General features: G+C 48.8%; 1 protein-coding gene across 2 annotated transcripts in view; it reads right to left on the bottom strand.

Annotated features, from left to right (window-relative positions):
- LOC105184251 (uncharacterized) overlaps positions 1–24,324 on the bottom strand; it is a 255,175-nt gene extending 230,851 nt beyond the window's left edge. The window contains exon 1 of one of the 2 annotated variants that reach the window (XM_011142934.2): positions 22,998–24,324. The gene's annotated coding sequence lies outside the window, so the exon portion shown is untranslated. The remainder of the gene's footprint in view (positions 1–22,997) is intronic. The other variant, XM_011142936.2, reaches the window with a different exon arrangement.
- Between the last annotated feature and the right edge of the window lie 3,090 nt (positions 24,325–27,414).

Here is a 27,414-nt window from a genome sequence, read left to right as displayed (position 1 = left end):
GATCTGCTCGTCTTCTCAAGCTCGAGCGTTGAATCGCTCGAATCCGCCCGTGCATTCTCTCGAAATGCACCCCCTCAGCACCCCGGCTCGCCCCACTGCCCCTTGACTCATAATCCCCGGCCGGTGATTTGGCCGAATTTCCGGCAAAATTACGACTTTCTTTAGAAACAAACTCGCCCCGGAGCTCCCATGAGGGGTGTGTGCGCCTTCATTAACTTCTTCGGGGTAATCCATAGATTACGGACGCGCCTTATCCAGGTGAAACGTATGGACTGTTCGCGTGCGCCATCAGCCGACGCTGAGGGGCGCGGGCGTCGGAGGGTTGAAGTTGTGCGCCGCGGGTGGATGAGGAGGAGCGCGTCTCGGTATCGGGCGGGTGGATCTATAGATCCGCCGCGTGGCGGCTGTCCCCCATGAATCACGAGGACTATCTGCTGGAATACCAGCTGTATTTACAACAGCACGCCAACGGCGTCGGCGTCGGCGTCGGCGTCGGCGGCGGCAGCGGCGGCGGTAGAAGCGGCGGCGGTGGCGGTGGCCGCCTATATCTTTCTAATCAACTGTTTGTCTAATGTCTATGTAAATACGGTATGTTAATTATCCCGATGCGATGCTAACGTGCCGCGCGGCTATTAATCTCGGCCTAGGCACGCGTTTCTTCCACCGCCGTTGTGTTGCACTTCCTGTCGGCGGCTGAACGTTCCAATTTCATGGTCGGAGCAATAAACAAAATCTAGATAGCCGTGCGGCCGTCGCGTCGGTGCGACGTCCTTGTCGCACCGACGCTACTCGATCGTGGGAATTGCGCGTGCAATAATATCGGACTCCGCGAGGTGTCGGACACCTCGCCCCGAGTAGGAAAAATTGATAGGGCTGTGGTGAGGGCCTGATTATTTTTCTCTTTAACGTTAATCGGGCCCTGATAGGGATAGAAAGATAAGGGCTCTGCAAGATGTGCAACAAACGGCTCAACGGGGCCTTATAAGGCAATATTAATAGGATTTTATAAGGGAATATTTTTATTATTGCTTGAGTAAAAATATTCGTTCTTTTCATTCCAAGAAATTTAGACTGTAATTTCTTTATTTCTTTATGATCTTGTTGTTAGTATACAACGAGAATTTTTTATTTTAAAATATAGCATTTTTTACACATAAAAATCCTGTTAGTTTTTATTAAAGTTTACTGCACTTCAAAACAAAGGAGATACTAGAAAAATCCTTGGAAGAGACTAATGAATATGGCAACTAATAAAACTAATAAGATTTGTTTTTAATTGCGGTATAAAAATCTTTAAAAGAACCAGATAGAGCGTATTTACTAAAACAATACTAAATTATGACAATTTTATTACACGCTTCAGATCTTATTAACTTTCTATAACAAAACTTGAATTTGTATATCTAAAGCATCCTTAAAAGATCCTTCCAAGACCCACATCACTTTTTTATGTTAAAGTGCTATTTCGTAAAATCTAAGACATCCCTAAAAAAATCTTTCTAAAGCCCTGTTCAGCTTTTCCTGTCAAAGCCTTATTTCGTAAAATCTAAGGTAACCTTAAAAGATCCTTCATCCCGAGACCTGATATGACAATAATGAGGCATCCCTTTTTAGGGCATCCTACTTTCAGCCTTATCGGGGCCTTATGCTTCATAAGGATGACCTTAACAATTTTTTGCTCGGTGTTTCTCTTGCGTTTCTCTTCCGACACGAATGTTGTCCCTCTCCCTTTTTCTCTCTCATTTTCTCTTTCTCCCCGCGCACCGTTAATTCTCTCCTCTTCCTCTGACAAAATTTCTCCTTCTCTCCCAGTGAATTCTCTCACTTTCCTCTCACACATTTTCTCTCCATTGTTTCGTTCCTTTTTCCTCTCTCCTTTTTAAACTTCCTCTTTTTTCCCTTGATAAATTTTTCCTTTCCCTTTTGATAGATCTCTTCTCTTTTTCCTTCGGTGAATTTTCTCTTTTTCCTCTGGGGGAAATGTACTCTTTCTCTTTTGATAAATCGACCAACGAGTTTAGAGATGTTAATTCCCTCGGTATCAGGGGTACTTCGGATGCTATTTGAGTACTCGGACCTTTCGGGCATCACCTGGCTACTCGAGTACCCGGTTGTCTCAGATGTGACCTGATTATCGATCTTTTCAGCAAGAACGAGCAGCAGCGGAATGCTTTGCAGACTCGTGTCTGTAATCGCGCGATGTAACAAAATCGTATCGACCCAAATAGGCTCGCGTTGTTGCGGTCTGACAGCTGCCAAATCCGACAGCTGACTTTTGACCTTTTTCAGATTATTGATTCTTCTAACGCTAACGGTTAACCGATGAAAATGCGTTGCAGGCAATTACTTGTCGCTCGAGTCGCGATGACGGTCGCGCTTTTTGAAAATGTCGCCGATTGACGCGTTCTGAACGCCACGAGTGCCTCGAGATCTCATCGCTCTAATCGAAAGTCCGATTTTCGGTGTAACGTTCTATATGAAAAATGTACCAGCTGCCATTGTTAACATTGATGCGCATACGATATTTCCACGCGGCATAACATTGTGTCTGTATGTGTGTAATAGTCATTTCGTTAAAATTTGATACTGAACATCCGTATGCCTCACGTATTCGATTCCGCTGAGTGCAAGGGAATTTAACAATTGAACCGGATTAGAATCAATGATATATATATATATATATATACATGTATATATGTGCATATATATACATACATATATATATATATATATACACACATACACATATATCGAATTGACCCCACTAGTAATTACGATTGTTTTGCAATTATACATTATAATTTGATCATATCGTGATTGCGTTTTGGTTATATTCTGATACCGTTATAATTATATTGTGATATTTACACAGCTGTCGTAATACACACGACTGTACGAGCATATTTGAAACGTAGTGTAGGATGAAAATTGCATTATAATTATACGTTTGGAAATTGCACGGGTGGAAAATCTCGCGGGAGATAACGTATCTTGAAGATGACGTCGTAACCGCGTGAATTGTAGAGCGACCGGTGAACGACGGGGAAGCTTCCTCGCGCGCAGGAGGAGCAAGCGACCGGAAAATGCGGAATGAATTTCGTCAGTAACACATAGATGTGGAGGAAAGGACGAGGGGATTCGATAAATTTCATATCGCATTGCATCTAATGCGCATCAAACTTTGTAATCCCGTGCTATATATCACGGAAGCAGACAAAACACGTTGGCACATTGTCGAGACATTAAGGGGGGGGGGGGATTATATGAGGAGCAAGCCGTTTTCGAGGCTATTTTTAAGGAATTTTGTTGAACAAAAACGGAAGGATCAGTGGACTTGAAATTTTCACAATGTATTTATTAATGTTCAAAGTATAAAATAAATTTGTTACTATCTACATGGAAAGTACATATTTAGAACTTTACACGCGTTTATCTGGAAATACCATTTTCTTAAACTGTCGACACGATTGCGCAAAAACTACTAAACCGAATAACTTGAAATTTTTATACAATATACAGACATGTAGTTTTCGCGCGCCCTTACCTCGAACACAGTTATATTTTATTTTATTCATTTTTATAAACATGATTACAAGTTGAAAAAAGTTTTATTCTCGATACTTTTTTCTTGTACAGTCATTATTTTTCCAAACTTGGCTTCACTGCTTTCATCTTGATACGGGCTATAATAGCAACCATATATTTTAAAAATCTTTCTTATCTTTTAGTTTCGGAGTAGTGAGAATTATGTCCGGAATTATGTCGACAGCAAACATAGAGCTCGTAAACGGATGACTGCATATTTATCTATAATTACAAATTGGATCGGATCTTGTGATTCAATAAAATTTATTTCATATTTTGAACATTAATGAATACACTGTAAAAATGTCAAGTCCGTTGACTTTACCGTTTCTATTGAAAAAATTCGTAAAAATAGCCTTTGAAAACGGCCTTCCGCATGTAATTCCCCCCTTAAACCTGAGTTGCGACGACTACGAGTCGTCTCTCTCGATATGAGATAAGTCTCTCGACTTGGTGAGAAATGGGATGTCAACAACGCGCGTGTTTCACGTTCGATTCAAACGCGCATAGGCTTTTGCAGGCCTTCGCTCGATCGACTACATCAGCGGAGATCCAACATATTGAATCAACTTCGCCGCGGATGATTAAAGTTTTTCTGTCAGCGCGTAAACGCGCGCCGCCTCTCTTCGAACTTTCATTGTAATCACGTTAACGTGTGATTAATATTCCCGCGTAACATCAGCAATAATAGCTCGTGCGTAGCCGGGAGGGTAGGTGGAGGAGGAGGAGGAGGAGGAGGAAGATGGGGAGACCTGTTTATTTAATAAATCTCGATCAATCAACCCGACAATGAACTTATGGAATCCTTGCAGTATGTACGCAAATTATCGCTTAATTTCGCGAGGTATCGATTATCGGTCGCCCGTCTCCTCCTCCCTCCCCCCCGCTCCTTCGTTCTGCCCCTCCCGCCCCCCATCCCGGTATCTTCGGAGAGCGGCCACGCTCAAGCCGCCGCGTGTTAAAATTAGGCGCCTTTCCCCTCGCGGATCAATAATTCTCCCGACAACACGTCGGCCATCGCTCGGTTTGACCAAATTACTAATATACCAGACGGATCAATCAGCGCGCGCCGGGCAAACGTCATAAAAATTGCATCCCCCGCGTCACATACTCGCGCGAAGGGCGAACACGAGCGAGAAAAATACAGAAGAAAAAAGAGAGAGGAACGCCGAAGAACCGAAGAATAGAAATAACGCACGTGGGGTACGTCCCATCCCCCCCTTCCATTATCTTCCTCCTGATGAAACTCTTCGCGTACGACGGAAACTCGAACTGTTATTTTCATCGCCCCCCTCCCGCCCCTTCCCCTGCGTCGCTCGCCGCGAAAAACCGCTGTCCCGGCCTCTCCGCGCGTCTCCGGTCTCTTTACGTCGCGCGCGATATAAAACAATTCGTCGTTAATTGATCCATCCCGAGCTGCTGAATGTGCTTGTCAATTAATTACATACTGCGGCATAATAATTTGATTATTGCGACGGCGTAATGACTGACCGCGTGGTAAATATATTAATCATCGCGTCATCCGACTAATAAGTATCCAAATACTGACTAATGATAATAAATACATTCGTAGCACGATTCTGCCTTGTCCCCCACCGCCCCCTCCCCTGCCCGGCGCGGCGCCCCGCACGGCGGGGGTCGGTTAAAGAGCGATAGCGAAATGTCCAGAGACGGCGGCGGAAAAAGCTCGTTCCGTGGGCGCACGCACGCGCAACACTAAAGATGAGTAATTTCCAGGATTAATTACTACCCCAAAGTTCGAGCGCGAGTCTCTTTACTGCATATTAGAGATGGGGTTAGCGAGACGAAAAGGCGAGGCGGAAGGGGTGAAGGTGGTGGCACGAGCTGGTACGGTCTGAGTGCTTCTTTTTCGAGGGTGGAATGCGGTATTAGCGCTGTTTCGCTGAGGCACCCTTCAATTTAACCCTCCTCCGTTTAAGCACAGAAGGGAAGGCGGCCGCGGCGGGTAAGTTTCGCGTGGGCGGTTGCGGCGCAGCGGAAGTAACGTGCCAGCGTAACGTAACAGCGGCGCAAAAATTGTTGCAAAAAGTAAACAAGCTTGTTGTTCCGATGCCGTTGCATTATGCGTTCGCGTTATTGTTAAATTAAGAGGGGAGCCGAGGAGAAAATGCGCGTGCGCGCGCGGAACGCGACGCGACGCGACGCGGACAGAGGGAAGGAAATTGTTTTTGTCGAACGACACGTCGTTACATTTAATCGCAGCGAGCCACCGCTCCGCGCGTGAAATTTCCTCCCTGTTCGACCCGAGAGCGTACAATAATACACGGACTCCCGACGGCAAGAAGAACCGATCCGGCCGTTATGCAATTAAACGCTCCTCGAGAACGAGCGCTTAAAAGAGCGCGAGAGAGCCGTTCTCGTCTCTACGGCGAGATAGCGGCGCGGCGCGGCGCGGCGGGAGAAATGTTTCGCGAAGGACATTCGTCGGCTGTGCCGAACGAACGAGCGAGCGAGGTGGAATGGCTCGAGGAGTCCGAAGAGGCCGAGGGATCTGCGAAAGTTCGGGCTGTCTCTCGTAAGAGATTTCGAAATATAAGAAAATCGAAATCCGCAGAGGGCCGAAGACTCGAAGAACTTTGGGGATCGCACGGGTGACTCCGGAGATCTGCGCAAATACTCTGAGAGATCTAATAAAGACCAACCATCCATGAAGATGACGAGGAATCTTAAGGGCCCCCTCGCAACGAACGATCGCTCGGATCGCTTTGGGTTTCGATCAGACGGCCGAAAAGGAACGACACTTTCCGTTTGCAGCGAGCGCGCGAACTGATAACGCTAATCGATCGTCGGTTCGGTCAAATATAAAGTGTCCTGAGTTATTCACTTCCTCTGGTCCGCGAGTTCTTCTCGTTCTCCTCGACGAGTCTCCTCTTTTCCGTCTCTTGAAACTGACGAGATTTACAGATACGAGCGGCGGGAAGTAAGAGGGCACTCACAAAATAATGTGGCTTATCGCGGATATCTCGCTGAGTCTGTCCGATTGGACATTCAGTGTAGCAATGTATACGGATCTTTATTCGGATACGGCCTCTTGGTTGGTCATTTTGACGAGAGACAAGATTTCCCCGCGATCTTTTCACATCAAGTACGAGGAGAAATTTCATAATTGCGCTTTCTACGTCGCGTAATTTTCTCGCTGAGTTCTCGCGCTGCCTCCAGACGACAAGTTAAATAAACACAATAAAACGTAGACAACATTTTAAACATTCTTTCCGCGGCACGTAAAAGCACGAGAGCTTAATATCGCCGCGCGGGAAACACGTGTCTTATGTTTCGGATGGAAGCTCGCGAGTATTCGCGATTCCTCTCGTTCCCGACGAGTCGCGCTCAAGCGAGGAAAGTCATGAGAAAGTTAAATTATGAAGAGTCTACTTAGGTCCACTTAATACACCAAGTTCCCGAGTCGAGTTAATTCGCAGAAACTCTTTGTATTTCCATTCGCCTATTACTCGCGAATTCATTGCGGCCGTATATTTTCGGTAGCTGGTAGTCCATCCGCATCCGCAGGACTCAAGAACGCGCGCGTATCGTCCGTGTTAAACGAACCGCGACGGGGCGCGATATATTTTCGATCCGTCCTTTGTTGAGCAGCAACTGCGAAAGGAAGAAAAAAATGAGAAGGGAAAAACATATATTAAGTGTACAAATGAATAATCCAAACTCTTTTTAAGCGGCTGAGAAATTAAATTTCAAATAAACAAATTTTCCCGCTCTTTTACGGTTATGTAACGTTGACATGTAGCTATTAAAAATTACATTTAGTATAGCGGAAGGTTCAACATAACCTCAAAAATTATTCAGTTCAGTACAGTCAAAAATGGCAACGGATAATAAGGTGCATATCCGACGCTGCATTCTTCACGAATTCCAAGGAAAAAATGCTTAAACAACACAACGACAAATATTTTGATTGACAAATTTGCTTTACTTTCTTTTAAAATAAACCTTGAATTTAGCTGAAAAATTTAGATTAATCATTCGTACACTTAATATATACATACCTTCGATGAAGTTGTTCTTAATGTGTTAGAAATTGAAAGCGATGTCTTATTCAGCGAGTTTGCGCGAGCGGGAGGATTAAGGATTTCATTCCGCTAACAAGGAGGTCGGGAAAAATGGCGAGAAGAGAAGGTTAGACCGCGCGGTAACTTTACACGTGTTACTCTGTGTAACTAGACACGCTTACGTGCGTGCGTGCGTGCGTGCGTGCGTGCGTGCGTGCGATGAAGAGCAGTGCTCTTCCGCGACGGGACAATAATCTCGCGCTCGTCTCTGTCTCGGGATATTATTTCTCGCGACGCGACGCCGCCTCGTTGTCGCGCGAAACGACCGACAACGGAGTGTGTGTGTGTGTGTGTGTGTGTGGATGTGCATGTGCGCGCACGGCGCGTGCGAACTCCCGCGGAGCACGCGGGACGCGTAAGCAGTTTTTCGAAATACGTACGGACGTACGTACGTCCCTACGTACATTCATTCGTACTTGCCGGCTGGCGGCGGTAAAACGCTGAGCTGAAGATACGTCCACGCTTTATTATTCGTGCTCCGGAACTAAATTCGCGAAACGAGGATTTACTGCGCCATTTCGTCGCGCGAGCGCGTGCTAGCGCGAGCGCGACGCCGAGAGAACGAGTGCAGCGGCAGAGAAAGAGAGAGAAGGGGAGAGAGAGAGAGAGAGAGAGAGAGAGAGAGAGAGAGAGAGAGAGAGAGAGAGAGAGAGAGACGGAAAGAGAAAGAGAGAGTACAGTCGCGCGAAAACGCCGTATAAAAAGTTAGGCACCGAAATACGCGCGACGACGGCGCGACGTCACACCGACGGTGAAATTCTACGTATGTACGCGATACGCTCGGGAGCCGTCGTTTTCCCGCGTGTAGATCGCGAAAAGCGCCAATTACCGCATGTAGTGCGTTGTAATGAAAATTGCTGCACGAACTTCCAGCGCGAAGGATGGCGGCGCGGCGGCGGTGGGCCTTTGGAGCAAAAAGTCAACTCGTTCCGGCGCGCTGGATTGATCATCGCCGTGGCCGAGGTTTTATGATATTTTCAGCCTCGCGTTTCGCACGCGTACCACCGCGACAGCCGTCAACACCCACCCGTCGATGAACGTCGGGAATCCCCCCGATCTTTATGGAGGTTGTGCACGCAAATAAGCTCGCGCGTGCGATCAAGGCTACCACCGAAAGTGTCGCGATTCGTGATCGAACTCGAAATATCGACTAACCGGCACCCTTTCAATTCGCGGGATAAATCACCGGGCGAGTTCTTCCCACTCGCTCGAGAAACGTCGCCCTGCGGCAGAAAAAGAGGGACAGAGGGGGAGAGAGAGAGAGAGAGAGAGAGAGAGAGAGAGGAGGGAAAAAGAGCAAAAGGAGAAAGGGAGAAGGAAGGGACACGAATCGGAGACTTCCGGCACGTGTCGGTCAGCGACATTGTTGGCGAATGATCGACGATCCGGATCGGCGCGGCGCGGCGGATCTGGAGGGAACGTAAGAAAGAATGGACTTTGAATTTTTTTGTTGCTCCGCTGCTGACAAATGATGCGCGAATCTGGAAACGCCGGTGTCGCAACGCGACACCATGCGTCATCGGCTGAGCAACAAGGCGGGCGCGGGGCCGCGGCCCCGCCGCCCTCTCGTCGACCCCGCCTCTCCCCCCCCTCCTCGCCGCCGTTGCCAAGAGGGATATGCTTTATAGCGCGATTTATCATATTCCGTGCGCAGAATCCACCGGCGATCTCCCCCGCGATCTCGCGAATTCAAGCCGTACGAGTCGCCTGACCGCGACAAAGAGTCAAAACCCGATCCATTGTCAGAAATCGACACGCGCGGAGACGCCCGAACGCGTCGGAGTCCATTCGAACTGGTGGCAAAGGGATGAAGAAGAGAGAGAGAGAGAGAAGGGAGGACGGAGACAGAGAATCTTGAATTCTGGAGTAGAGTCTTGCGATCTCTCTCGGATCAAGCGAACGCATTCGCGTGAATAATTAAGAGCTTCGAGAATGCAAAACGAAGCGCAAAGATGTATCACGACGATGAGAGTGAAAGTTGAGTCGGTGCGAATGTAGTAAAAAATGTTCCGGAACTTGAGCAAGAATAACTCGATGACGTGCGCGAGTAAGTACAATTCAACTTGCGAGCAAGGTGAATTAATCTTGAATTGCGCTTGCTTGCACGGCATTGAGTGAGTCCTCAGCCGCAACTAACGCTCGCAATCTTGACGCCCTCATCGTCGTTATGCATTTCTATGTCTCAACTCGAGCACACGTTGTTGCGGTTACCGACGAGGTACGAAAAATAATAATGACGCTCGCAGGCGGGCGAGGTCGTTTCGAAATTACGACGCACCGCACGATTGTGCGCCGCGATTCCCGAAATATACCGGCGGAAATGTAGAATCCCGCGCGAAAACTACTCTCAACAATTAGCAATTAATCTGGAATCGACAGCCTCGCCCCCAACCCAAATCCCCCTCCCCTCCCGCGGCGCCTGGACATTTGTTCAGCGAATTTCCGCTTGGAAATTTTTCCATATAACATCGCCGGAGAAGCGACAAAAGCTCGCTCTTTCTTTTTGTCTCCCCTCTCCCTCCTTTCTCGCTCTGTCTCTCTCTCTCTCTCTCTCTCTCTCTCTCTCTCTCTCTCTCTCTCTTTAGTGCAGAGTCGGAATCAGAATTTAGGTTTTGTCGTCGTCAGTCTCGGCGCGAGCCGAGCGAGCCGCCCAGCGCGAGGTGAGCATATTTGCATAGTTATCTCCGGCGAGCGGAATCTGCTCGCGATGTCTCTCTGTTTTCGCGGGATGATTTTTCTCTCGCTCTCTCGCTCGCCATTCATCCTGTTCGCGACGCACATGGCCGCGTGCGCGCATGTACAGACGCCCAGGTGTATGCCTCGGCGCGTATCGATACACGATATCCGCGCTCTCGGAACGTTTAAAGTTCTCTCCGCGCGCGCGAGCTTAATCGCCGCCGGCCGCCTTTTTCCGCTCGCGGCCGGGCTCTTACGCGCGCGCATCGCGCTGAAATGCGCCAAATAGCTCACAGAGAGACGTATTATTCGGAGCTGTGTTAAAAGGTTGCGTATGTAGTCGAGAAGGAAAAAAATAGAAGGGAGGAAAAAAACAGGAAGGAAGGAAATGAAGGAAAAACAAGAGCCGAACTGTCAAATGCGATTTTTCCTAGGGAAAATTGAAATTGTGTAGCAGCGCCTACCTTGATCTCGACTTTCGCGCGCTCGAGTCCGGAACTTCGATGACCACCCGGGCGAGTCGACGCGCGTGCGATAACTTAATACCGATAACTTTGGGTATGCCGAGGAGCAAAAATTAGAACGCTTCGTCGGACCGTTTCAGAGGAAGTCCAAATACGCTGCGCTATGAGCCGTCGGCTTGCCGGCCCTCTCTAGCAGTACTAGGATAATTATTTCATCTTCTATCGGCAACAAACGTGGAAACGATAACGCCGGATAACTTTGGCTGAAAAGCTCCTCCGATGGAAATCGCCGTTTGCATGGATTCGATCGTGAAGTCATGCAATTAAGAGAGAAGTATCCCTCTCTCTCCCCCTCCCCCTTTCTCTTCTCTCTCTCTCTCTCTCTTCTTAGCCTCAAAGGTACCGAATCGAGTATTTCATGTAACATTGAATCCCGTTCCAAAAATATTCCACGTAACGGGAAGTCACTTCGTACGTTAAGTAACGGCGTGCTTTAAGGATTCCGGATTCGGAGTATCGCCGAAGCCGAAAAGTCTTGCATCTTAAAAGCGCTGGATTCCGCGGGAAGTAAATCGGCTGAGAGGAGAGAGACAGAGAGAGAGAGAGAGAGAGAGAGAGAGAGAGAGAGAGAGAGAGAGAGAGAGAGAGAGAGAGGTTCCAGGATCCTAGATCGTCCCGAATTCTGAAAATCCTGAGTCTTAAAGCCTGTACGTCGAGAAAGTGAGAGAGACCTCATAAATTTGTATCACGGGATAAATGGAACATTCGCGACAGATAGAAATCTAAATCCTCGATCCACGAAATCAGGCAGTGGAAGGGATACCGAGGAGGCGATGGCGAGAGAGGGAGAGAAGGAGCGCTGGATCCCAATGAAAGCCCAAGAATCTGATGTTGTCTGGCGAGATATCGAAACGTCGTCGATCCGAAGCGGAAGGAAGAGAGGGAGGGATAGGGAGGAAACAATAGAAATCACGCATCACGTGATTTCGCAGCGGAGTGTCTGGCAGCGCAGCCACTTTAAATGCAGATGCAACCTGCACGCGGCGAAGACATCCTCCTCCTTTTCCGTTCTCCCCCCCTGCCCCCGCCGATGCCAGGCCGACTCAGTCTCCCCCCCGACTCTCCCCTTACCCTAACCGCCCTCGTAACCTCCGATCGCCCAAGTTTATGGTTCTCCGATGCTCTTCTTCTAAGTACCAATAACTGTCCGACTGTCTGAGGCATCGAAATGCGTTTTGCGTGTCACGTGTATGTGTGTTCGTGTGTGTGTGTGCGCGCGCGCGAATACATACGCACGTTGCACCTATAAAACTATATCGCACATCACGCACTTGCCGCAATCGATACCTCGGTCGCCGCGTTTATCCATTTCCATCCCATTTCAGGATTGCACTCGCGGTCCCCACGCAGTCCGAAATTTCTTCGTTATCATCACGCTCGCGCTCATGCCCTCTCTCTCTCTCTCTCTCTCTCTCTCTCTCTCTCTCTCTCTCTCTCTGTCTGTCTCTGTCTCTTCTCTTCAAACGATAAACTTCACGTTTCTGCCATTTGTCCACGCTTTCCAAAATTCGCCGGGCTCTATGCTCGCCGCATTTTTCTCATATCTCGCGCGTTCGTGTGCCGCCACGTATAGCTTCATAACACTCCAACTTCGTCCGTCGCGCCTTTTTTCCTTTGCACTCCTGAATCTTTCAGTTTTCACGCTTCCTCAAATGCGGCAGCCTTTTCTGAAAAGTTCGCGGCACTCGTGTCCCCTCTGAATTTCCCGCGTTTTCCGAAGTTTGAAATTTCGAAACTTTCTTAGATTCGGAAACTTTTCCTAATTCTCGCGCTTTCGAGCGCTGTTTTCTTCTCGTTCCTTTTTTTCGAAATTCTACGGTTTTTACGCTTCGCTCGTCTGTTTTTCATTTTCCTCGACTTTTTCGACGCTTTATTTTCTTCCGCCTCCCTCTCCTCCATCTCTTGCTCTCTCTCTCTCTCTCTCTCTCTCTCTCTCTCTCTCTCTCTCTCTCTCTCTCTATTTTAGTTTTACAGTTATATTACGATTTTTCGTAACGTTTTATAATTTCACTTCTCCCTCGTGTGCGTATCCCGAAAATGTTTGATTTCCGCGTCATCCTTTTCCCGAAAGTTTTCCAACTTTCGCGCTTTCCAGCTGCTCTTCAGATTAGTCAGCTTTCCGAAGTGGAATTTTCTTGCATCTTCCAAGATCTCTGGAACTCCACGAGAACCGCTACTACCCCGATGTTTCTCATTTCCTCTATCTGCCGCGTCTCCTTTCGAAATTCTTTTGATCTTCTCTATTTTCCATGTCATTGATCCGCGATCTCTCATGTGGCCGATCTGCCTGCAGGAAAGTTTCCGCAGGAGTTAGCAATTATTTAACTCCTCCGGAATATTCGATTGCTAGCGAACCGAGAAAGAATATCCTCCTCCACGCCGGTGTAAATGCGAGACGAGATGCAGCCGACGTTGCACTTCTTGCACTCCGTTGCAACCGCACCGGCGAATGACAGCTTTTAAGCTTCCGCCGATTTCTCCGCCTGTCGTCGCCGAAATCCGATTCTTTCACGAACGAACTGGCGGACGACGTATCTCTTCATTAAAAAGACAAAAGCTAGATATCGACAGGCCGGCAGTTAACCCTTTCTTTCGTCGAAGAAAGTCGCTCATTTTGGCGAAATAATTATGGACACCGCACGAAGAGGAAAATTTTAATAGGAAATAAACACTTTTTTGCGCTTATTTTTATCCTTGAAGTTAAAAGTTTGTTTCTAAATCTGATTCCTTCTCTCTCTCTCTTTCTCTCTCAGAAACTATTAATGTCTCGATATTAATGAGATTAATTTTATACACGTATATAGTCAAAAATAATTTCTCTGAATGATATGTAGACTCAAAACGACGAAAGTCGGGGTGCGATTAAGAAGCGGGAAGTCGCCCATTTTTATTCGAAAACTCCCGCGAATTTTTCTTGGAAATTTTTGTAGAAAATTCTTGACCGTGTCTAAGAAGCTCGTCTAAATGTTCCAGCGTCTTTGCGCGAGGATCGGATACGCTAATAAAGCGCATCACTCTCGCCTTTGTTTCTCCACAGGAGCGAATGCGGACGGAGGGAGCAGGTACGGGTGCGATGAGACAACAGGGGTTGTGAGATAGTGAAAGAAAGTCCGCAAGAGAAGCGAAAAAAGACGAAAGAGAGAAAGAGAAGGAGCGGTTTATGTCTGACATGGTAATTTTTATTTCCCGGGGCAAAAAGGCGCGCTTTCATGCGGTCGGAGCTTTCATCCCGTTCTCGGATGATAAAGGAACAGAAAGGGAGAGCATGGTGGATGGAAGGAACAGAGAGAGAGAGAGAGAGAGAGAGAGGGGGGGAGGGGGGAGGGAAGTGGCGAGAAAGAGAGAAGAGAGACGAAGGTATGCAAAAACGTTAAAATTATGGACCGGACTTTCCAAGGAGCTGTACACACATGGAAATGCAAACAATAGAGATGCTCGTCCTTACGTCAAGGGGACGCCAACTTGCACGGCGGTCATGCCTCGTGCAGCTTTTTATTAATGTTTAATTAACGGACACCCCGCCATTGTAGTCGAGACAATAAAGTAAATTCGCAGCTGCTCGAGATTACGTGGACTCGATAATCGGACTTGAAATAACTCGCGAAAAAGCCGCGGAATTATTTTCACGTCTCGCCGCGAACGGCGTGTGAGCGCTCTACCTCCATTTCTGAAAATCTCTCCGGGGGTTTTTAAAAATCTCCGGAGACTCTCTCGCACGTCATATTACCGTTTGTAAGTCAAATGTCCGGAAATAGCGTATGTCGCGGCGGTGAAATGATTAGAAAGTTGGACGTCGGATTTGATTCCTATTGAGAGCTCCATGCTGAGGATATTGAAAGATTGAAGTCATCCGTCCACAATCTTGACATTGCCAGAGAAAGTCCGTGCGAGAGAAAGAGAGAGAGAGAGAGAGAGAGAGAGAGAGAGAGAGGGCCAAAGAGAAGTCTGTATCGTTAAATATTTAACTTGATTTAACCAGCTCTGTCGCAAAGTACCAGCTATCAGGGACGTTTAGATTTATGAGAAGTTTGAGCGACTCTTATATATCGATAAATCATTAAGACCTCTGTAAGCCCTCGAGGCCCTCAAGAATCAGTTCGCAGCAGCAGCTATAGAACGCTTTGAAGTTTCGATGCTTGAATAATGAAGTCCTCGGATACTTTCTATCTCGCATTGTCGGACTCCCGAGTCCTCGCGGAGGGATGCTGGAATTTTTATAAAAGTTGCAGTTTTCCATTTCTTCGCGAGCGTGGCACCCCTCGAGCGAAGAAGATCGCCGCCGAAAATCCTTCCTTCTCTTCGCGAGAGAGAACGCGTGATCAATTTGAAATTTTCAACAGTGCCGTAAGATTTCGATATCGCCCAGTGATATTCCGCTGAATATTCATGTCTGCGCGAACGCGGTATCACCCTCGTGATGAATTCCCGCACGTAAGAGCGAAAAACAGCGCTAAAAGCTCGCATCCCTCCCACGCAGGGAGGAGCGCAAAACTTCGCGTTTTAGCGCCGCGAATACTTAAAGCGAATTTTCGCCGAGCCGCGATCTGCTCGTCACGCGGGAACCGGGGATTTTGCGATTTCCTCGAATCCTTGTGTTCTTTTAAACTCAATCGAACACGTTCCACGCGCGTGTCGCGAGCGTATTTTTGCAATGCATTTTGGCACGTAAATGCGAGTACGACGAAAAGGGAGAAGAGGAGGGGAGGGGAGGGGGGGAGGAGGGCGACGGCTTTTGTGGCGACTCGCTCGCGGATAAATCCGCATGCCACATCTTTCACGCGCAGCTTGTGAGCGGAATTGTCGAACTCTCGGCTGGCGACTGCAAAAAGCGATACGTTTGGATCGAGATGATCCATTGTATCGTGCCCGACGCGTAAATTTCATTTTACAACGGATAACGAATTTTCATTGTCGCAATTTCGCTTTTCTCCCCTTTCTCGGCCAGGTGCGTATATTATCGGCGTCCCCGGGGCGACGCCTTTATGTTCGTCTAAATAATATAAATCGCCCCACGCTTATTTCTCTCTCTGCCTCTCACTCTTTTCGCCCTCCTCCCCTCCCCGCCCTCTCTCTCTCTCTCTGGTTCTCTCTTCAAAAACTGCGTCGAGCAATTAATAACTCGCAGATACATCGCGTTAATTAGCGCGAGTACTTTAGTCGTTTATGCTCCGTCGCATCCTTGCGCGTTAAAGTTTTCGCAACGTCTTTTCCGTGTTATCCTGGATTACTAGAGAGTTTTCATTGTTTCTTCCTCGCCCGTCTTCTCCCTTCCCCCGCTCTCTCTCTCTCTCTCTCTCTCTCTCTCTCTCTCTCTCTCTCTCTCTTTCTCTAGATTCATCGTCGAATTAACCTGAAAATATATTAACCTCCTCTGCTTTTCTACAAACCACGCTCTCACCGTTCTTTATCCTTATATCAGCTGGTTTCAATCAAACCAGCTTCGCAATCATTCGCTCAAAGTTCTCCGTTTTTGCTCTATATCCCGCGCTTTTATTTATCGCCACGGTCTGTCCCGCTCAGATTGCTCGGTTCTGTTCTACTTCGCTTTATTTTTTCCCGCCGCTGTATTTCACTTCGCCCGGTATTTCGCATTCCTCCTCCGCTCCTTCTTACTTTGCTTCGGATTACCTCGCTTTGCTTTACTTCTCTTTTCGCCCGCTCCGCTTTGTTCCGCTTTGGTGCTTTTCCTCGGCTTTTTCTCCTCCACATTTTCGACATTGCCTCGCAACTCTTTCTCCCCCCCCCCCCCTCTCTCTCTCTCTCTCTCTCTCTCTCTCTCTCTCTCTCTCTCTCTTTGTACCTCTTTCGCTCTATACCTCGCGTCATCGGTTCCACCAGTACCTTTCGCCCCTTTTCCAGGCTTTGTTCGCGCCTTGTTCCATTCTACTTTGCTCTATCCTGCTTCTGATTTTTTGCTCTTGCTTCGCTCTTCCCCTTTGGCCCTCAGCCGTCTGCTGCGAGACTCCTCTTCGTTTTCTTTGCATGTTCCTTTACCTTTGCTTTACTTTACTTTGCTCCCTGTTCCTTCCCTCTCCTCCCTCTCCCAGCGCGAACGCTACTTTAATCGATTATACTTGGTCCCGCTCTATCTTGATGCCACTGCAACACGCGCGCTACACGCGTTGCTCTTTGCATCACTTCGCTCCGCTTTACTTCGATTCGCGCTGCCGCGCGCGCGCGCGCGCGCGTCTCGCATCCCTCACAACTCCCATTTCTCTTCGGTCCACTTCGGTTTACTTTGTTCTGCTTTGGTTCTCTCCGCCTTTTCTCCACGGGATGTTGCGCGCTCCTCCTTCGCTCCGCTTTCCTCCATGTTTCTGCTCGCTTCCACTTTGCTCCGTTGCGTTTCGTGCCATTCTCTCACTCTTCCTCTCTTTCTCTATCCTCCCATCCCTCTCTCTCTCTCTCTCTCTCTCTTTCTCTCCCTTTCTCTCTTCTCTATCAACCCTTGTTCCTCCGCTTTGCTCTGTCTCGCGCGAATCCGAGGCTTTGGAGAAATCCGAGCCGGATTGACGGTGCTATGTAATTTACTCCTCGTGCAGGAACGAAGCCGTGGGTGCGAGCGCAAGCCTCCTTCTTCCCTTCTTCCGCTCCCCCTCCGCCACTCTACCCACCGCCCTCTCGTGCTCGCCATGGCCGGCGCCGGCGCCGCCGCCGCCGCCACCGTCATCGTTTGTGCTGCCCCTCCGATTTTACGCAATGCATTTTAATCGCGGATTTAACATTGCGGCCCCGACGGCTCGTTTCGGGGATCAAGCCGGCGGAATCGAGCCGGCTGAAGTCACGCGAAGAGAAAGCGCAATCTTAGCCGCGGTGAGAGAGAGAGAGAGAGAGAGAGAGAGCTCGCGACGCGGATCTCGCGCCCTCAGAGCGATCTCTCTCCCCCTCGTTCCTTCCGACTCTCTCATTCTTGTCCCACTCACTCGGCTATGTCCTCTCCACTTCTTTCGCTCCTCGATGTTTTTCGTAATCTCTTCGTGTCTGCCGGCAGACACGATCCTCCGGTTTTTCCGCGGATCCGCCGCGAAATATTCCTCCTCCCCCCTCACCCCCGCACTCCACTAGACCACTAGACCCACTAGACCGTTTCCCCGCGACGATTGTCTCTCTCGCAAAGTGCGCCCGTTACTGCGCTAATTCCCGACGCTCGACGCGTCGCAAACGACGCAACGACGGCGACCGTCGAAACTCCCCCTGCGATCTTCACCCTCCCTATAATTCGAGAACGTTTATAGGAGGACGGGGGAGATGGCGAAGGAGGAGGAGGAGGAGGAGGAGGAGGAGGCGGCTCTTACCCTCTTGCCTTCTTGCGCTAGCCATTTCCTAGAAACTCGTCCTCTTTCTCTCGTCCACCGCCAACCCTCCGTTCCCTCCGCAGGCTTGCCCTCTCGCCGTCGCGCCACCGTCGCGCACATCCGACTCTCTCCCGCGATCTCCATTCGTGCCTCATAATTAAAGTCTGGAGACACCGAGTATTTTCTATTAACATTCCTGGCTAACCCAGCGTGTTCAAAATGACCGCAGCTATTGCGGAATGTTGCGCAGCCGACCGGCCGCGTCCTGGATGCACTTGTGCGCAGCTGGAATGCGGCCGCTTTTACCGCCATCCCGGATTGTGTGTGTATGTGCGCGCGCACGTGTGTGTGTGTGTGTGTTGCGGCGTTTCGTCCGGACCTACCCGTGCGGTGAAATTTGTCGTTTCGCTTCATATTTAATATTCGTACACGAGCCGTCAGCCGCGCGCAGTCAGGGTGTATACGCGGAACCTTCGGAGAACACGGCGCGCTTTTCCGCAAAGTGGAGGGAAGGCCGAGAGAGAGAGAGAGAGAGAGAGAAAGGAGCTCTATTTTTAACTATATATTCGGCAGAAATAACAATCTCTCATGGACTTTACATGTTCGAGGTATGTAAGCTCGCCGGCAGAGGATCAACGGTAACTTTCCGCGGCGCGCGCGCGCGCCGGCAGATCTGCCGCTCCGCGAGCGATTATTATTATTGATTTTTCCGGGAAGCCGCGCTTCTGCGCGAAACGAGAGGCTCTTGGTTAGCCTCGATCTCGCGACCGATTGTTTTTCTTCGGCCGCTGAAAAACTATTTTCGCGGGCGGGCGGCTGCTTCGGCGAGCGAATTGCAACATGCGCCTGGCTCTCAGTGTAAACAAGCGCGATTGTTTAAAGGCTTCTCGGGAGGAGCACTCTCATCCTCCGTGTTCCGTAAACACCGGCCTCTAATAAATCGCGCGGTTTTATCCGCGCCTAACGACGCCTGGATGTATTTCCGTCAACTCCACGTGGGCGACCGCGCTCGGGCCGAAATAGTTCGATGTAATTCGAAATATTGCTCGAGCAACTCCGAGCGACAGCTCGTTCCCGAACCCTCGTGGCCGCCACGGCGCTTATAATCTTGTCAATTGTAATAATGATAATTAACCCTTTGCTGCATAGGTGGTCCTCCCAGAGTGCCACCTATCATCCAAGCTTGTTTTTCCAATAACCTAAATTTTTCACTTACTTCTTTAGTATATTTGGTATTGTCGGACTACTAAAATGTTCTCCCAAGTGATGCATCAACTTTTAGAGTCATTTCAAATAAATAATTTGTTATTAATAAGCATATACTGCACAAAACTGTCGCTTTTAGAGAATAAATTCGTTTACATGAAATTTTAAGTAATAACGTATATACTTTGAAGTCGAACCTTGCCGTGTATATCCGTCATAGCTCTGATATTTCGAATTTTTCATAACGAATTTGTAATTAGCAATCTCCAAAATTCTTAAATAATAAATTTCAAGCGAATTCGGCTACTTTTGAAAATGTTGGATCCGCCATTTGGAATTTCGTATTTTTCACACCGGATTTGTATTCAGCGGCCGTAAAAATCCCCGAGTAACAAGTTTCACAAAATTATATTCGTTAGAGAAAAATGTGCAACAAAGGATTAAGCGACGCGCGAATAGAAACTTATTGCTGTCCGAGCGGGGTCACAACAAAGTCTCTGATTGTAGAATGAGTGAACCTCTAATAATTGTAATAAGACATCTTGATATTCGTCGGACGCGAATGAGAGGATTGGACGGATCCATGACGGAAAGTAGTGGTTCGCGATAGTTCAACATTGAAATGATATGTACATTTTGAAATGTTAACTTTCTGTCAATATGCGACTCAATTGAACGCTGCATCTCCAAGTGCCCAATTATATGGACACTCAAATCTTTGAAGATTATCCTCTTCCGTCGCCCTTTCCATCCGTCGCCTTTTGAGAGGCTACTCTGCTTGAGGCTATCCTGCGAAATGATTTAACCCTTTAAGAGTGCTGAGTCCTCGAGATCCGAAGCGATCGCTAAGGACGGAGTATTCGGAGGGCCGCCGTAAGTCAACCGCTGTAAGTGGTAACTTCTCGGAGAATCGGAAAACGATAGGCCGGGACAAATGAAATATTATTTTCATCTCCGCAGATCGACAGGCGTAAGAAATTTGGCAGCAACTTCGCCAGTCGATTTGTGACGGTTGCATCCCTCATGAGCGATTCGTACGGCGCTCATATTGATCGCGCGGATGGACGACGAGATGGGGAGAGAGAGGAGAGAGCGAGAGAGAGAGAGAGAGAGAGAGAGAGAGAGAGAGAAAGGTACGAAAACAAGGATCATCAAAATTTCCTCAGATCAATGTGGCGCATGGAATATAAAGTAAGATCGGAGTGTAAACTTCTGTTGCAAATCTGTTGCAAAAAATTGACATCATCGCGCGACACAAATTTAATGATCCCTTCGATGCCCTCGACACATCCGCTCGTCGCGGATGTGTCGAGAAACAAATTGAAGCGGAAGAAAGCGGAAAGCTTTCGTCACCAATTCCGTCATCCCTCAACGTGATGATAATCATGGAAGTTTATCTGCGACTACGATGCGTCTCCACAGTCCACGCTGATAACAGTCGTCGGACGCGTACACGCACGCGTCCATATCCTCCCTTCCTCCAATCCCCTGCCCTGGAAAGGTTAACGAACCTCAGAATTGTCAGTGCTCCTCGAGTCTCGCAGGCGCTCTGCAAGGCATTTTCAGCAGATATCCGCGCGGGATCGTCCTCGCGGCAGGAACGCGAACGCGTCGGCGGAGCGCGCGAGAGATCTAAAGTCGCAATCGCAGAAAATTCGCGCGAGCCTCGCTCGCGCATAATTTATATTGCGCGTCTCCGCCGCGTTAATATATATCCCCGGATATACATCGCGACACGCGCGCATGCGCGCGCGCGCATTGTCGCTTGTTTCGTCGCAACGAGTTAGATTACTGCTGGTGAACTTCGCAACTTAATTCTCTTTCGCATCGCAGCTACGAATATCAGTCCACCACGATTGCTCGCGAGCTTTACGCGCTTTACTCGCGAAATCTCAACTCGACTCGCGGCTCGGCTCGGCTCGGCTCGGCTCGGCTCGGCAAGCAAAACTTCGCGCTAAACTCTCGTATTACCTTTGTCGTTCGCTTTCTCGCATCCTTGTCCTCTCCTTCTCTTCTCCCCCGCCCCTCTCTCTCTCTCTCTCTCTCTCTCTCTCTCTCTCTCTCTCTCTCTCTCTCTCTATTCTTCACTCGCCTTCTCCGTCGCTCTCCGCACGCGCGCGTTTATACTAGACGGAGGCACACTGACTGCACTAAAACGTCGGAAAATTCGTTATCAATTTCTGCTTATCGGGATGTACCGTCGCTTCCCGAATAAGGACTCATTCATCCGCTCGGACGAGCTCTGAAAGCGCGTGCGGGGATTAACTTGAAATCAGCGCCGCGCGGCGTGTACTGATTACGAACAATCGTAATTAAATTCTTTCCACGCTAATGACTGCCGGCACTTGAGCTCCGTGCAAATGATATTTAAATTAGCACGCGTCCCGTATACTAATCGGCCCGAACCTTCTCGCCGCGGACGTGCTCTCTTTCCACCGAATTATTAATTAATATCGCGTTACGATCGCATCAACCTCGCGTGATTTGTCCGGCAAAAATGCGGGAGAGATCGGTTGAATAATAATATCAGTGATTCCGTTATTTCTTTCTTCTTCTTCTCTTTCTTTTCGTCATTGTTACATTGCGCGTTTGAAAATTCGCCTCGCTCCCCACCGCATCGTTGAATTCCGTCGAAAATCTCGACGATGCAGAGAGACACATCGACTCTCTTTCTCTCCTCTCTCTCTCTCTCTCTCTCTCTCTCTCTCTCTCTCTCTCTCTCTCTCTCTCTCTCTCGTTCTTGCCCTTTCTCGCCGGATGAAGCGTCAGCGAAAATTTGCAGGCATTTCGAAAACTCGATTTACCTTCGACGATATAAGTCGTCGACGCACAAACGCGAGCGTAAAATAATTACCAAATTGCAGAACATTATCGTGGAAATGTAATCTGTTTTGCGAAATATCCAAGTGCCGAAGTGATCAAATATGCGAAATATGCGAATATCCAAATGCCTGACCTCCGAAAGTTCAATATCCGATTGATAAAATATTTAAACGTTTGAATTCCTAATTAAATATGCAAATATCTCTCCACGTATCGCATTATTCACGTATTCGAATAGGAAAAATTACAAAAGACGAAATATCCTCATTTGCGATTATCTCAAAATATTATACGGGGTTAATATTAAGATCCTCGTTTGCTCGCTCGCTGTAAATTGTATCTCTTAATAAATTGTATCTCTTAATAAATTGTATCGAGTTCTTCCTCATCATATTCCGAAATAATGCAAATTTCATCTATTAATGCGTAATTCACATATCGCGATACACTACATCGACGCATTAATAGGGAAATTCTCTTTCTCGTATCCTTTCAGCGGGACGTTGTCTTACGTTTAATAGAAAAACTTTCAAACTGCGTGCGCGACGATATCATAGAAAGGAAGATTAATACTAAAGGATGTGACTCGCCCTCTTCCTCGGAAAATACCCAACGTCATCGCGAGAGAACATCCAAATATCAGGCAGAGACTGACTTGTGGAGAATGAAGGATTCATATACTTATGAATTTGCTGACGTAAAAGCTAGATTATTATCGTCATCCAATTCGTATTCGTCTTCCTTTCCAACATGCGCGCATTCTACCGAGAACGCAAATATAATTAAAGACCGTCAGTCCTCACCGAAAACGCTGCAGCAGAGAGGACGACTTTCTGTCAGATATCAAAATAGATCCATCTACCATTCGCCGAGAGCGGCAGGAGATTCAATTCAGCGATTCTTCAAAACTATCAGGCCGCAGATCGATCAACTTCAAGGTCTTATTGCCTTCTAATAATTCCACTGTTCTATGCCGGCCTTATTGTATTCAGGACTATTCAGAGGCGGATATCGGGATGAGTAGAAGCCCTTTAAATGTCACGCTTGTTCATCCTAAAGGTCCCAGAATACGAAGCCCGAAGGAGAGTCCGTCCTCTTCCCTTGCAGAGGGATCTTAAGGGAGCACTGGTGAAAGGGCCGAAAATCCACAGGGAGAGCGGAGATTTTCCCGCGGGAAGTTCTGCGTGGAAACGAATCGACGGCGATTCGCAGGACGTGCGAAGCACCAACTCCTCGTCTCCTCGTCAAGCTCTCGCGCGACAGCCGGACGATCCTCCTCTGGACTCTGCGGGAATGTCGTGGGCAAGGAGACTGCGACGGGAGCCTTTTTCAGAAGTCATAAAACACGAGACGTGCGCCTCCGACGTCCGACGATCCGAAGAAGTCCAGAATCGTTCACCGCCACGTGGCGAAAAATTCGCACGACGCCGAGCGTCGGCTGTCGAGGTGCGAGGAAGTCCTCGCCGAGTTCGCGTGCTGTTTACAAATCGCCCGAGGATCAAACTTCCGATTTCCGCTTACCGAAAATGTTCGACGACTCCGCGAGACCGTCACTTCTTCAAGTCGCTTTCACCGTCTACCAGGATCTACTGGGACCCGGGCTCTCTCATGCTCCCTTTTCTCCGCGAAGTAGTTTCCCCTCACGCACGTCTCGCTCACGCGCGAGTTCAAATCTGAACTTTTCTTCCAATCGCCGCGAGATACCTCGAATTCTCAGCGAGTTTCTTCCCCGTGATGTTCGCGGACCGCTCCGCGAGTGTTCACAGGTTCTGAAGGATCCTGAAGGAAACTCAAATCAAACTACCCCGGGACTAGTCGGGACTAGTCACGAGAACGTCCCGGCGAAGGACGCTTCCGCAGGTCCCGCTCGACCTATCGATCGATCGATCACGATGACTGCCGATCTATAGATTTCGAGTGGACTCGATACTCGGCGGGTTATTGGCCTTGCCTTTGGGGGACTCCGACTTTGGAAGACTTTGTCGTCGTAATAGTACTCGACGTCGTCGTCGTCGTCGTCGTGGTGGTGGTTCGATCGCGTACGCGATCGCGGCACTGCGAACGAAGCAAGGACGAGGACACAGCGACGGCAGACGGACGCGAACTGACAGTGCGCGGCGCTTGGTACTCGCGCGTCGCGACGTCGCGCGTCGCGACGGTGCGCGTCCGCCCGCCCGCGGCGACCTCTTCCGAGCGCGAGCTCGCCGCGCATATTCCAGAACGGAACGAAACGACGGAACCGCTCGGCTCGGCTCGGCTCGGCACGGCGCGACGCGTCGCGACGCGACGCGACGCGATGCGACGCGATGCGACGCATGCTGCGCGGGCAGTCGAGCGGAAGGAGAGACGACGTGGAAGAAGCTGCGAAGGATGCACGCAACAGTTGTTCGAGCATCCTTAAATTCGAGGGTGCTCCTGTCCGCGTGCACGCTCAGACGCGGGGATGCTCAAATCTCCGATAAACTCTGACCCTCTCGGCGCGGCGCTCGTCTCGCGAAACTTGGGGAAAACGGATCGTACGAGCGCGATTGCTGCTTTTTTCTCTCGTTTTCTTTTTTCAGACAGAAAGAGAGAGAGAGAGAAACGCCGCGAAACGTCAGTTCCGCACACTGAGAGGAAAAATATCGGAGAAATAAAAAATATCCATCCGGTTGGCCTGCGTAAAATGTATTTACTCGTACTAATATCGACATTTTTCACTTATACTAATTTTTATTATATTTACTTTAAGAAATTTTTTACGTTATATTTATTCATACATGTTTTTATCAATTTTTACACTAAGAACAAATGGTTCTCGAATATAACGATATGCGGATTCTTTTAAATAACTTCTGAGACTATTGCTTTTTAATCTAAATTCTATTTTACGATAAAAGAATGATACGTAATAAATATATTGTAACCCACCCCCGGAAATAAATAAATTTTGTATTTTTATTTGTTTTTTCTCTCTCAGTATATCCGTGACGTAAGTAAGGTTCCGCGGTACGATCCCCGTTGCGATCTTTTTTGAAATTTGTCGACGGGATGGGGGGCATCTCTCCCTTCGTCCGGAGGACTCGGATCCTGTCGGAAAAGCTCGCTGACGCACAGGAAAGCCGCGATAACGATTATTTACCGAAAAATGAGTCACCGTACGAGGGTTCTCTCTCAGGTGTGATACGTATCGCGATACACGTTCGCCACGCGCGCGCAGCGCATTCAGCACACGTGTACTTACCCACGACCGAAGCTATCATTCGTCAATCTGAGATCAGCAAAAGAACGAGTTGATTCATGGACCGACGTAGCGCGAATCAAAGATTAATCGCGGCCAATAAATCCCCGCAAGGATTAAACACGAAGATCGGCGGGAATGTTCTCGGGGAGTCTCGCGGAATTCCATGCCTATTGATCCGAGCAACGATCGGAAGGAGCCACGAATCAGAGATCCCGAGGTATCTTACGAGCTGCGCGCTGTGCCTACGAGAGTGCCTCTTAAATTACATCTTGACTACAGCGGCGGGAACACACGTCGAGTCGCGAGAGCAGCCCAACTCTCGCACGACTCGACCGGCCAATTGCATGAGTCGCGCGACGGCCCGACATGCAAATACCCTCTGAAATTAAGTCGCCGCGAGTTTGAATATTGTTAACATTCAATTTGGCGCAATTCGCTAAACGTTGCGCGCACCGTGGCGCGCCACGGCGCGCTAATTGCATAACGTTAAATCGCAACAACAATCTGCTAATTCATCTGCGCACGCGATCACCGAGCCAGCCGAGCAGCCGATTCTGGCACACGTATCGCGCATCACGTGACTCGCGCGGATCACGGCAGGCGATCCGGCAAAGTTCGTGTCCGGCCTGACAGCGCGCGCGGCTTTGAGGGTGTGCGAGAGGGTGACTGCATGTGCGTGTGCGTGCGTGCGTGCGTGCGTGCGTGCGTGCGTGCGTGCGTGCGTGCATGCGTCGGTGTGTATACGTGTGTGTGCTCGCTTGTGTTTGCCCGCGCGAGGGTGGTCGGACGGGTAGTTTCACGTAGTGCAGCGCGGCAACGTCGACGTGAAACGAAACGCTGTGAGACATGAGAACGGAATTCCCAACGGGAACATAAAGCCGCGGACGCCCCTTTTCCGGCGGCGTCTCGACGCCTCCGACGCTAGCGTATACGTGCCACGTCACGCGGCCGACGCGCGAGATCCGGCTGACAACGCGACGCGACGCGATGCGACGCATCGCGTCGCGACGCCGCACAGCCCGTGTGAGCCCGTCCTGAGAAAATAACGAGACGCGCAGCGAGCGCAGGACTGGCCGCTGCCTCGATGAGGGAGGCCTTTTTAGGGCTCGAAGGGATTCAAAGTGGTTTTCAAATGAGGACGGGCTCGTGGGCAGGCGGAAGTGAAGACGCTGACTGTGTGTGTGTGTGTGTGTGTGTGTGTGTGTGCGCGCGTGTATATTCGCAAAATTTTTTGCAACGGATCCCGCTGAAAACGAGTGAAAAGTGGCAGTATTTTCGCCCGACGCGACGGGGGAAATACCGCCGCACGAAAAGTCGCAAAAGTGAATGCTCCGCTCAAACTTACTCGGAGCGAATTCCGACTCCGTGCGAGCGAGTGTTTGAATCGACGAGATCTCGGTTTTTTTATACGAGTGGATATGTTCCTGTGACGCTGCAGTACGTCAGATTCGCTTTTCAGAGGCGAGTGAAAGTATTCGCTGGAAAATTCAGTCCATATGAGTGAGGAATCACACGACTCGGTGGTCACTCCTATTTTCTAGTGAAATTTTAGTACTTCACAACTTTAGAATGTGTGTACGAGGCTATGAGAGTGGTCGTAGATTTGGGCATTATTGTAAGTACGCGGTGCGAGGCACGAGAGATCAATTCCACGAACGAGTAATTATTTTTCATTTTTCATCCTAGCAGTCTTGTTGTTGATACAAAATTGAAATTTTCCCGGGGAACTCTTTTTAACATGGAGAAAGAGTGTCGAACTAAAAAATAGCTGCTCGGGTCAATTTAATGGGACAAATAATTCACACGTCAAAAGTAATGCGGGCAGAGAGAGGGTCGGAAGAAGGGGAGGGCACCCTACATAAGGTGAGGCCTCCAAAGCGTGACAGGTGAATATCCCGAAAAAATATTGGCGGTAAAAAATCCTTCAGGAAAAGTCAGCAAAAGAGTGCTTTGGGGGAAGTTACTTTTGGAGATATATTCGTTTCCCTCTACCCGGA

Source organism: Harpegnathos saltator, unplaced genomic scaffold (assembly GCF_003227715.2).
Source record: "Harpegnathos saltator strain DR-91 unplaced genomic scaffold, Hsal_v8.6 scaffold425, whole genome shotgun sequence".
In the NCBI taxonomy this organism is placed as follows: domain Eukaryota; kingdom Metazoa; phylum Arthropoda; class Insecta; order Hymenoptera; family Formicidae; genus Harpegnathos; species Harpegnathos saltator.
Note: the sequence above shows the minus strand (reverse complement) of the source record. Positions and strands in the feature narration are given on the sequence as shown.